At 45.5% G+C, this 13,111-nt stretch overlaps 1 long non-coding RNA gene across 1 annotated transcript in view; it reads left to right on the top strand.

The window, feature by feature from the left end:
* Positions 1 to 13,111, top strand: part of LOC149863660 (uncharacterized) — a 100,129-nt gene that overhangs the window by 17,124 nt on the left and 69,894 nt on the right. The window contains exon 2 of the long non-coding RNA XR_016442639.1: positions 372 to 489. This is a non-coding gene — a long non-coding RNA (uncharacterized LOC149863660). The remainder of the gene's footprint in view (positions 1 to 371; positions 490 to 13,111) is intronic.

Here is a 13,111-nt window from a genome sequence, read left to right on the forward strand (position 1 = left end):
TCCACATGAAAATATCAGTGGCGTGCAAGTTTTCTGCCTTGTACTTCCCATGAAAAATATATTGTATCTAATATGTTTGGTTTGGGAAATCAGTTTTGTCCACTATAAACGATTGTCCTTAATAGCTATGTCTGGTATAAGGGGAGTGCACTGTAATAAACTGAGAATAAAAAGTAAAATGACAGACAAACCATTTGAGATGGTGACTGGAGCCATTTCAATATGTTGTTAGAGCCATTGCCTGAATAAATCAAATGACTGATAACAAGTTTCAAGCCTTTTTATCAGTTCTCTGCCAGTGCCATGTAACTACGGCAAAACCCATGGATTTCTCTGATGGTTCATCTGAATGGCTATCTTTGTTGTTGCAGGTAAGAAGAGCTTCAGGAATGAAACGGCACAGGAAGCTATTACTTGTAAATGGCTTGCCCATTGCTTTCAGTGATAGTAGTAGTAGAACTGCTGAGCACATTGTTGCTTGCTCTGTTTGTAAGTATGTCAGCGAAGCGCGGTAAATCACCATGCTCAGTGATACAGTCCCAGTGCATGCACTGTGAATAAAAAAGGGCACTTTGGGGAAACGGGATGACACTGTGGTTTAATGCTTAGCTGGTAATTAGGCAAGGCAGTGCTCACATGCAGCTGTAACTGCACTAGCCATGGCCTCTCTGGGAAGACCTCTGGATTCCTTGAAACAATGATTGCTGCCCACATCCTTGGGGACAACACAGGATATATTCCTGCCTTGTTAAGGAAAAAGGCAGGGCAGAGTCTTTGTCCTGTCCTTGTCCCATGTTAATGAAGCCCAGCTGGTGTTGCCAGAGCCTGCTGATTCTTGTACAGCAGGACAAGCACCATAGTCTTACCTAGACACTGGGCTTGGCATAAAGAGAAGTTATTGCATCCTCTCTCCTTGGGTATGTATTTGCAAACAGCCACACTCGAGCCCTAACGGAGGTCAGTGTACTGAAAATGATGAGAATTACATGCTTCTCTTGGAGAACACCCAAGGGGCAGATCCTATTCCACCTATTGGACCTCTGAGTCCAATTCTATTCTACCCTGCTCAAGTCCCTAAAAAAATGCTAACACACTTGCTTTTGTAACACACTATCATCTTACTCCTAAGACCAAGTCACAGGCAGAAGGAAGATCCATCCACCTCTTATAGGTATATACAAAAGTTGCTTTTTTTCTCATTTAAAGCGCTTTATTGATGAGACTTAACAGAAGAGCATGGCTTTACAGCACTCTAAAATGAGTACCATGATTTAAATTAACCCTTGTTAAATGAGGTATTAAATTTGATGGGCTGTATTTTACAGCACTTAAGCAACCTACAGTGTTTAAAATAACTCCTGTATGCTGGTCAAATTTTTGACCAGTGGAGAAGCCCTAGGAGGCTCTGGAGCACCCCCTGCCTCCTAACCTGGAAAGTGCAGGGAGGCTTGAAGCACCCTCCCCTCCTCCCAAACATGCACTTCTGTCATGTTAAAAAGCAGTATAACTTGATAGTGTTATACAAAGTGCTTTAAATTACAGTGATGTAAAATGTGCATGGAGCACTTCTGTATACACTAACTATTTTGAAGGGACTCAAGTAGGATGGAACAGGAACATGCCTAGGTGTCCAGGTCTACTCAGGCAGTAGTTGAAATAGCTTCAGGCCCAGTGTACCTTTTTATACTGAAGATGTGCATACTGAATCATTCTGGAGTGTTCATGCCTAGGTACTATTTAAAGGGTTTGGGGAGTTTTGTGTCAGAATGTATATCTATTTCACTGTCTTCTTCCTGTTCCCAGAATATCAGTACCATGGTAGGAAGCTTATGTATGCAAGATCCTTGTTTCTTCCACTTGGAAAATTGTATAATATAAAACAGGCTGAGGTTTTGAAGATTCTGGAAAATTCATTCTAAGATGTTTGTGGGGTGGAAGCTTTAGTAAGGGTCCCTTTCCTTAAATTACTGTTTCATTATCTTGGAGGAAAATCAAAACTCTTCAAACCATAGTACTGGGGAAACAGTCTGAAAATGTTAGCATCTCCACTTCTTACATACCCAGCACATCTAGAGATCAATTTAACCTGCAAGACTGAGCACTGTATCTAGATGTAAATATGCCCTAAGTTCAGGTGATATATCCTTATCCTATTGGAGTCAATAGGCCCAGGAATTTATTGCAAGTATCTTTAGCTTTAATTTATAGCAAGTATGATTGGCTTTAATCTAGGTCAATCAGTAGGGATGGGGACCAAACATGAAGTACGTCTCTGAAAGTCCATCTCTTCTTGTGTCTTTTTAAATTCACTTAAGTACTCTCTTGCTTGCTGCCTCTAATCACCACTCAGTCCATTTGGGCGTCAGACATCAAAGGGGTTACTGCATTCTTATTGCCGAATTTTCCTTAGGTTCCCTTCTTTTAAGGACCAGGGCAGGTATGCACTGATCTGCATATAGGCCAGGTTTTCAGAGGTCTTTTAATCTTTGGTAATTTGAATTTACATGGAGAACTTGCAGGTGACAGTCTGGCTCTGCTGACACAAGTAGGAATGAAACCATGTCAAAATGGTTCCTGAAAGTCCTAAGATGTGCTTGAAGCATTTCAAGAGAACCCTTGATCCAGCGTATCAAAGGGTTACAGTAAGATCAAGAAGAATTAAAACTGATGGTGTGCCAAAAACCACCTGCAACACAAGGTCATTACTCACCCTCGTTAAGGCGGTCTCAGTGCTGCGGCCTGATCTGAAGCCTAATTGAAATGTTTCAAACGCTGCATTATAACGAAGATAAAACAGCCGCTGCCCATTCCATGGCCCCTGCTAAAAAAGGCAGATTGGTAATAGGGTGGAAATCTAAAAATTGCTTGAGGACAATCAGGGCCTCTTAATGATGAAGCCACTTCACTCTTTAAGAGGGGGAGGAAGTTTCCCACATGCTGAAGAGACAGTAATAATGACCCACGTTAGGAACATTCCCATATTCCAAGAAGTATCCTTATAGCCAGGCCAGTTATGGTTTAGAACAAGAGAGGCGGTGAAAAGGGTAATACCACATTTGTAATGCCGTCAGTTGCACAAAGCATTAGCCCTCCGGCATACAGCACCTCCCCACGCCCCTCAGTCATTTTTTTTTGTTACAATCATTTTCTATAACCACAGCCCTTGACCCAAAAGAGATCAGTAGGATTCCATCAGGTCTAAATTATGAGATGCTGTTGTATCAGAAGACAAGATAGTGGTGACAGGAGGTAGTTAAGTGCTGATATTATCAATTTTCCTTCAAAATTTAGAACAAAACAAAACAAAACCCGTTGATGGCCAATTTTAACATGATAATAAACTGCAAGTCACAATTACCAAAAGAAATCCAATTATCTTCTCAGCATCTTCCTCTTTTTTGTTCTATTATCTATTCTAGCAGGCAGGTCAGTGCCCATATCCACATGATTATCTCACCATCCGCATGCCAAATTGTGAAAGTTACTCTTCCTGGGCTACTGTTGGGCAGCTCTATACAAAGTCTTGCGCTTGCCCTGAATGATGTGCAACTTGTAGTTTGGCATCATCTTTCATTCTGCAGCAGCTGACTGTTTTTAATCTCTTTGAAAAAGTGAACTTGCCCATCTTAACGCACATCTGCAGACCCTGATTCATATCTGGCCACTGACCAGGTTTGCTCCCTTTTCTTAATCTCCTGCTGTTTTGATAACATCCTTTTTGCATTGTGAAATACACTAGCCATACAAAACTACATTAGACACGTGTGCGCACACGCACACACATGCACACACACACACACACACACACAAACCTGAATAGGAGCATCAGTTTCAGTGTGGAATACAGCAGTCAATAGCTGGCTAGTTTAAAGTCTCCATACACAAAGACAATTGCAGATTTCTTTAGCAGCACAGGCCATTTTCTTTGGTTTGCAGTGTCCTGTACAAAGCACATTTTGATTTCACTGCTATAAATCCTACCCTAAAGTCTCCACTTTTTCATTATTTTGATTTATTCCATTTTTCATATGTACAATATCTTACTTTTCTGCATATTCCATACAGAACAAACTGATGTTCAGATGAGCAGGATCCTGATTGTGGGAGCAGTCACACACACAAAACTCAAACATATGAAGCCTGATAGCTTCATCTGAACTATTTCTGTTCTTAAATATAACCATACAAACACATGTGCTGAACTATGCCCTTTATTATTATGCACATGGAATCAGTGGTACAAAATATCACTATGGTGGTCTGTGATGCCATTTTCAGTCTATTCCTTTTATTAACACCTTCTTCCCATAACTTTTGTAGTTGTATATAGTCTTCCTATGTGTAAAACCAGAAGGATTATCTTTAGAGCTACTGAAATTATAAATGGAACCCCTCCCCCCCACTTTTAGCCAATAAATATACCACTTTTTCTGTTTACTTTTTCTGTTTTTGCATATAAGACGTGAATTTTATGAACATTTAGTTATTTTCAATTGTTTAATGAATAATTTGTGCACACAAATTGCAGCCTATTTTTGGTCATAAGCTGGTAGTTTTATTTATGTTATGATTGGTCACTTAGCTGTAATGGTGCTGTAAAAAAACATAAGCTTATTGCAGAGAAAGAGAGTCCTGGTTACTGGAATTATCCCCAGCCAGATTCAATTTGTATTATTAGTTGTATTATTTAGAAAACATAATTAACAAAAGCAAAGAAATCTGGAAATTGAACACAAATAATAGAACGCCTCAATTTGCATGCTTCATGAATATGTATCACCTTAAATACATACGTGACCACAAATATTCTTTTTACCGGAACAAAGGAATTGGCGTGTTCTTGGCTGACTTGCATCTGCCTGGGATGCTGTGCCATCAACTCTGATGTCTTCTGAAGATCTTGGCTTTGATTTTTGTCTTTGATGAGGTTTCAGTCCCTAGTTCAGGGGTGGGCAACATATGGCCCACGGGCTGTATCCGTCCCACGAGGCCATTCTATCTGGCCCCATGGGGCCCCTAAAAAATTTCAAAAATGAATATTTATCTGCCCATGGTTTCTGTCAAAAAAGACAGAAACCAAGGGCAGTAGAACCCAGGGGAAGCCCGGCGGGCTCCTGCAACAGCAGGGCCCACCCAGCCCTGTTCCCCGCAGCTGGAAGCCCCAGCAGGAGCTTCTGGCCCAGGACCACATGGATGCCCTGCACTGGAAACTCAGGTAAGGCGGGGGGGAAAGGGCAGGGGAGGACCCCAGGCAGAGAAAGAGCCCGGGGAAAAGTGGCCTGGAGAAAAGCTGAGTGTGGGAGGGAGAAAATGGCTATTTGCCCACCCAGTGCCTGGTACCCCACACTGCAGCTGCTCACAGCCTGCCTGGGGCTGCCTGTGCCTGCTCAGGACAGCTCCACATGGTCTGTGAGCAGCTGCAGTGCGGGGAGCCGGCCACAGGGCAGTGGAGGGGCCACTTTTCTCCCCTCCCCCCTCAGCTTTTCCCCAGGCTCCTTCCCTGCTCTTTCCTGGCACACAGGAAAGTGGCCTGTCCCCTGCCCCCTGGCCAGCGCTCCCTGCTGCAGCCACTTGCAGCCCATGCGGGGCTGCCCAGAGCAGGCACAGGCAGCCCCAGGAAGGCTGTGAGTGGCTGCAGTGTGGGGTGCCAGGCACGGGGTGGGGAGGGGCCAATTTTCCCTGCACTCAGCACCACCTTGTAACCTGGCCCCACTGCTAGCCTGGGCCCGCACTGGCTCCGGGCTTGCCTGTTGGGGCTGCGCGTGGTGACAGCAGCTGTGGCCCCCTGTGCTTGGTGCACTGGGCAGTGTTTGTCATGGCCATCTGTGGGCTGCCCAGTGTGTGAGCTTTGGGTGGGCAGCAGCAGCTAACACTGCCTGGGTTGGCAAGCGGGGGGGGGAGGGGCGGGCAGCAGCTGCTGCCACTGCTGCGCACAACTGTGATGCATGAGCCCAAAGCCAGTGGGGCCCAGGCTGGCAGCAGAGCCAGGTTACAAGCTAGTGCTGAGCATGGGGAAAAGTGGCCCCTTGCCTGCCCCATGGCCAGCGCCCCATGTTGCAGCTGCTTGCAGCCTGCATGGGGCTGCCTGTGCCTGCTCCATACAGCCCCACGTGGGCTGCAATTGCCTGCAGCAGGGAGTGCCGGTCACGGGGTGGGTGAGGGGCTGCTTTTCCCCATGCTCAGCACCAGCTTCTCCCCTGCCAGCTGTGCACTGCCCCCTGCCTGTATTGTGGGGCTGGGGGGCACTGGGAATGAGTGAGCAGGGAGCCAGCAGGAGCAGGGGGGCTGCATTGTGTCCCAGGGCCAGTGCCGGTGGGGGCTAGAGCAGGGTGGCAGGAGCATGGGGTCCCAGCCAGCAGGGGCTTTATGGACCCAGGCCAGCTCCTCCCTCTCCCTACTGGTGCTACCCAGCCCAGCTCCACAGACCCCTGCCAGCCTGTGCCCTGCTTTGGGTTCCATCTGTGCTGGCCCTGGGACATTGTTCCCAAGATGGTGACCATAATAATTGCCCGTCCCTGACCTAGTTGGAAGGCTGGCACTCCCTGCTGTCTACTCCTTGACCTGGGCTGGGAGGCAGGTATGGAATACATAAGAGATACTCAGGCTGGCTTCTGGTTCCTAAGGAAGTGCCTAGATATAGCTATCCCTTGTTCTCAGTCTGTGCGACACCCCTGCCTCAGGCTTCCGCTCACTGATTGTTTCAGTGGAGCCTTGTGGCAAGGGAGATCTCTATAGCCATTGTCTAATGTCACTCAAGCTAGAAGGTAGGGTAGACATGCACCCTATTGACTAAACAAGTATATAGACAGCATAAGCTTCTGTGACCTTGAGCCCACTTTATTAAATGTTGTGTCACTGCGGCCACAGCTGAAAATCCATGAGACTTACCTCTATGATTAGATTTTCCCCAACTGGCTCTTACGGTTGGGGTCCTTGAGTACTGTAAGCATAAAAAACCTTGCCTAGACCAGATCCACTTCAGAATATTGTCTTGACTCTCCAAAAAAGGTTGGTTGGGGGAAAGGCAAGCACCATGGAAAGCTGGCCACCTTCCAGCCATATCAGAATACTGAAAAGATCTGTCAGAGAAGCTCTGGAATGAGTTGAAAATCTTTCCCAAAGCCTTCCAAGGGACTGTCAGGACTCCCTGTTCCCTGGAACAGCTTCTGCATTTTGTGACTAAAATCTTGAGTGCCCACAAATGGCAGAAAAGGGGCCATAGAAACCATCCAAAGGGACCATTGATTGTTCTTGCCAAAGAAAATTCATAAATTTATACGCATCTGATTTTGTACTGCTCTAGTAATTGTGAAATGTTGCATGATTTACTGAATGATGGGGCTTGTGTGTACATGAATCCCACCTATGATTCAGTCCTGCTGTTGTGGTCCAGTGGCAGAATCCTTGTCTGCCATGCAGGTGACCTGGGGTTCAGTTCCCAGCTGTACGTATAACTACAACCATCAAGGCACTGAACATCTGGACCCAGTCTGACCGCTGGGTTTTGTCTCAATGTTCTAAGGGGGGGATGGAAGGGCTTGGCAGCCTCCGCTCCTCTATGCTCTTGCCAAGGCATATGTGTTGAAGGTCTGGGTGACCTCTGATGCATACATTGTGATCCAGAAGGGTTGATGGTTGCCTACTACTACCTATCATTCAGGAGAAATAAAGATGGATTAATGAATTACCTAGCATTTCCTGAACCAGTTTATCACTTTGTTCCAACTGTATTCACAAAAGCAATATGATGAGGCTGCCTTTTTCCCTAATGGCACAATGTAGGAGAGAATAACTACCAGATAAAGTATATTTGTGTGCACTGGAAGTGTCTGTGTGGTTTGTGCTATATTAGAAAGATTTAGCTTTCTTGAGTTTTGAAAGTCCTAGGAAAAAATACTTTTCAGAGTCTTTTGAAAATTTAGACCCTAACAGCCACATGTCAAAGAAACAGAGCATGTGAGTTCTGAATGCCCAGTGTGAATAACAGAGTTATTATAGCGTATTTTTATTAAAGAAATGCCTATTACAAGGCATAGAAGAAAGAAGCTAACAAAGACAGCGAGTTACTGCTTGAGAATTAAAAGTAGTTTTCATCACATGAGTAGAAATAGAAGTTGGTTAATAGAATACCCTAATGGTCTTATGGATAGTCAGAATATTTTCATATATTGAATGTTATGAAGTATGACTAGAAGCCAACATTTTTATCATTAATTAGGATTCTGAGATAATGGGCAAAAGCTATCCTTTGACTTGCTTCATCCTTTACTTACTTGTTCAGATATTTTAAATATTGGTTGAAGTATGGGGTTTTTATGCTACGCAAACAGCAGCAGAGTGTAGCTCTGACCAGCCAGCCTTTAGTTTTGGGTGGCATGTGCTGCCATCATGTGTACTGCCCCACTTTTTTCTGGCACATCTTTTTTGACGCCAGGATTTTCTGGTGCCAAAAAACCTGTTGTGCTGTAAATTAGCAGCATGGTGAATGTATGCATGTGTGGTACATGCAGTTTGCAGTGCTGTGGACAGGTTTGCAGTGAAAGCTCCTCTGGATGTGCCCTGTACGTTTGTTAGGTTTTGTCTAGTTGATAGAAAGAATCCTTCAATGAACAGAAGAACCCAGCATTATGCATAACCATTATTAGTTATGTAACATCTGCGACATGATACTACAATAGAACCTGGATTCTTCATATCCAGGTATTTCGTAACCAGTGGTGACACACAGGGGGTGCACATGCACCTCCTGAGAGTGCTGGTGCATCCCGTCACAGCCAGTGGCTGGGGGGGTAGGTGAGAGTGCTAGTGCCCCTCCCCATCCCTGAGAGCTCTGGCCAGGGAGTGGGGCCACCAAGAGAGGTGGTCCCCCCCCGTGGCCTATCGCACTCACCTGGAAGTGCCAGCGGCCAGCTGCTGCCACTTGCAGGTTGGCAGGATTGGCGGATTGGCCTTGGGGGCACCCCCCCGCCCTGGTCGCTGACTGACTCAGGAGGCACCAGTTTCCCATGTTCATAACTACTTAACTCTCAGCAAGTTGTCAAATGAAGGACCAGCCATTCAGCTTTTTGCTGCTGCTTCTCCACTGGATGGAGCACATTAGCAGGCTTGTGCAGCCCTTTGAAATAAAGGCTGCAGCAATCAGGTGGATCATCTTAGTGGTCCCATATAGCTGTTTACTGTGGCTGTGTATAATCCTGGGTGGTTTGCAAACCCTCATTTTCACCAGGACCCTAGAACAGGGGTGGGCAATTATTTTGAGTGGAAGGCTGCTCACCAAGTTTTGGCAAGTCATTGAGGGCTGCATGGGTAGCCCCACCCCTTGACAGGTGCCCCGCCCCCTGTCACCATCTTGGGACCAGAAATCCCTGACCTTTTGCCTCCCCTTGCCTCCCAGAATTAGTCCTTTCAGCAAGGGGTTTTGCCACCTCTGAATCAGGAAAAATACCAAATTATATTCTAAAAAAATCAAACATTCATTAATTTCATTAAAAATATATTTTTGTCCTGATTTACATGTGTTTGTATAGTGTACATAGAGGTGATAGTATAATAGCTTAAAATGAAGACTTACTCTTGTATATGGTGGGAGGGTGGGTATGGGGGTGTGTGATTTGGTGGGGGATGGATAGGTGTGGGTGGGTATGTATTATGTGGGGGGCTGGGAGTGTGAGGGAGAGGGTGGCTGGGAGGCTTGTGGAGGCGGAAGGTTTGCCTACAGCCTGCTCCCTGCTCCCTATGGCAGGCAGAGCCCCTGCCAGTGCTCCTGCAAGCCTGGGCTCTGTGCTCCTGTCGCTCCTGGCTCCAGGGCACTGGTGTGGGCCTCATGCTGCTGCTCATTGTCACTTGCCCCCTGTCTGCCACTGCTGCCCTTCTCCTGCTCTGTCCCAGCTGTTCCTTCAGTCCTGGTGCTGCAGCTGTGGTGCCAAGCAGCTGATGGGGGAGGGGGAGTGGGGAAATGGCTGGGGCAGGTGAGGGGAAGGGGCAGCAAGCAGTCATGGGTGGGAGCACAGCAACAGCCGAGTGGGAGCGTGGGGCCCACCCTGGTGCACCAGGGCAAGCGCCGGCGGGGCCCAGAGTGAGGCAGGAAGAGCACAGGGCGGGGGCAGCTCTGGAGCCAGACTGGCTCCCTTCTCTCCCTGCTTGAGCAGTGCAGCACAGCTCCATAGAGCCCCAGGCAGCCCAGCCCCATGCTCCTACCATCCTGCACTGGGCCCCACTGGCCCCAAGGAGTATATTCTGGTGATGTTAGATCACAGCTCTTTCCCTTTGACACTTTTGTTTATCTACCTCCATAGTGAGGCAGGCTTGCTCTAAATGATCAATGCCTTGTATGTCATGCTGGTGGTCAATTCAGCACTTGAATCTCTTAGGTATCAATTTTAATATCACATTTTTTCAGATTGCCCTTCAAGTTGTCATTGAGTCTTTTCTTTTGCTCACCTCTAGAGCAGTGACCATCTATGATGGTCCTACCATCTATAGGACCTGTTTTGTCAGGCATCCTGCTGATGTGTTCTGTCCAAAGGAGTTAGTGCTGTATAAACATGGCTTCAATGTTAGTGGGGTTTGCTTGAGACAGAATGCTGGCATTTGTTCTTTTGTCTTTCCAATTGACATGGAGGATTTTCTGAAGACATTGCTGATGGTAATCTTCCGAAGCTTTCTGGTGTTTCAGATCTCTCGTCCAAATTGGACTATATTATAGGACTGACTAATTGACATATGTTATTTTACCTAGGCAGTTCTCTTCTGTTTGAATTACAGATGCTTTGAATAATGCCTGCTACAAAGCTAGTGAGTAACTCTGGTTTAGAAAGCCATGCCCTTAGTTTTGCTTTTGTTTACATTTTGCCACCTGTTTATTTGGGGGAAGACACCAGGAGCACAGAAAGATGGCTAGAGTAGGAAGTATTGATGGGATCCTGTACCTAAGATCTGATATCTGTCTTAGGTATTTGTTTTATAGCAGTTACTTCACTTTCTTCAAGAGAGGGTACTCTTGATTTTCAGTTGTGTGAGCATGGTCAGAATCAGGCCCACAAGGGCAGTGATTTTAAGTGCTTACATCTAATTTTTTGGCACTTTGGGTAAGTTGAATTATCTCAATCAAATTCCTAGTGAATAAATAGCCATATCACAAAATAGTTACCTTAAGTGACAGTCTTGGTGTTGACCAATCAACTTTCAGAGCCCTTCTCACAATGTATATTGAGTTCCAAGCTGTGTTGGCCAGGTGGTTGAATAAACATTTTTTGACTGTCTCAGCTTCTTCTATATGAAAATTGGGATCAGAGGATCTATTTTAACTCAGTTTCTCAAAGGCAGAGTCTGCATTCTGTGTATTAACTGCATCTCTGGGAGCTCAAGGGGAAAAAAATGTCCTTTCTGGGTTATGTCTGTATAGTTACAATTACTGTTCTACTTGGAGGTCTACCCAAGTGAAACCTGCAGAAAGCTGATCAGCTAGTCTCTGTTACTTTTGCTGGAAACCTGATAGCCCCTAGATGAGATGGACTAATATGCTTGTTGCTGAAATCCAAAATCTAGGAAAAACGAACTGAATAGATTGAACAAGAATTTGCATTACAGCAGGGCTGTCCAACTTCTGAGTGGCCAGGGGCCTGTGCCCCTGCCTTTCTGTACACTGTGCCACAGGGCCCCTGTCCTATGGCAGGTGACCTGCTCCAGTGCAGAGTTCCCAGGTCCTCTGAGTCTCCTGGCTGTGGAGACTCCCTCAGATTCTCCATGCCCTGTTGCCCAAGAGCAGGGCCAGGAGGTGGCAGCTGGAGGAGGGAGGGGGAGCCCAGAGATTCTAGCGGTGGCCACACCAACAGCTGGAACGGTGGTAGGGGAGCAGTGCCCGGACTGGGAGTCTGGGCTGCAGCTTAACCCCCTGGGGAATATATGTGGCTCCTGGGCCACCAGTTGGACAGCCTTGCTTTATAGTATTGACTATTGTATGAATTTTGGATACAGGGCCATATCTCCCTTGTCTTGTATTCAGTCTGATTCTCTGTATTCCCTATGAAATCCATCTTCACAGGAATGGGTTTATTTCTTAGTCATTGAGATTTCTATGATTCAGTCTATAGATTGTATTTCACAAAAGAATTTACTCTTCCTGAGAGTGGTGGGATTTCTACTGAGGACCACAGAAAGGACTAATATCTGTTGTCCTGGTATTTTGGTATTCATGGTCTAGCAGAGGCCTACCATCCAGAAGATCAGAAATCCCACTGTCTGGAATTCTGTTCTTGCTAATTGAAACCTGTATTGATACCCACCCCCCATTCATTCACATTGGCTTCAATCTTAGATGTTACTTGGAATATGGAGAAGATTGTGAATAGCAGCATCAAGAGAAGTGGTTTCACATTCTGTTGCTATCATAACTAGTCCAGTGTTGACAGAGTTCACGTTTGCTTCAGTTGCAGCAGAAGTAAAATGACTGTATTCTGTGGGGCCATTTATAATTGATTGCTGTAGAGCACTAGGACTACTGGCCTCTTGTTGCCTACAAAAGCTTGTCTTTCTGAATAAATTAGACTGTAAGGTACCACCCTGCTCTACCATTTACCAGAACTATTGGTGAAGTTTACATAGTATTGAATTGATTTGGGGGGGGGGGGGGTTCCTCCCTATTATCTTCTCCTTTCTCTTACATTTAAACCTCATGGTATGTTTCCCAAGAGTTAAGCTTGTTAAACCTTGTACTCTGGCCAAATTCCAATCTGGGTAGTTATATTCTACTTACAGTCCTCCTCTCTTGTAGGTTCAATTGAATAACACTTTAATTGCTCCTTGTTCTAAGCTGTTGTGCAGAGTACTGTTAAAGAGTTGCCAAGTTTTACTCCAGAGGCAGTTGCATTTCAGTTTTAAGTGAAATAATTATTGTATAGAGGTAAAGCATTTTGGGATTGATCTGGATTAAAGGTGCTATTAATGTAAGCCATTATCAAGGAGGAAGGGAATAAATTCAGTGTTTAAATGCAGGTGCTCTGTTGCTTTCTGTGATAGATGAGTTCCAACAGCATTTTCAATTCTGTTTAAAATTTGAAGTCACTAAACCTTCAGGCTCTTCTATTTCTTTCTTAAATTCATTTCCCTGTTT

The sequence above is a fragment of the Crocodylus siamensis genome, chromosome 5 (assembly GCF_052110815.1).
Source record: "Crocodylus siamensis isolate JL-2025a chromosome 5, ASM5211081v1, whole genome shotgun sequence".
Taxonomy (NCBI): domain Eukaryota; kingdom Metazoa; phylum Chordata; order Crocodylia; family Crocodylidae; genus Crocodylus; species Crocodylus siamensis.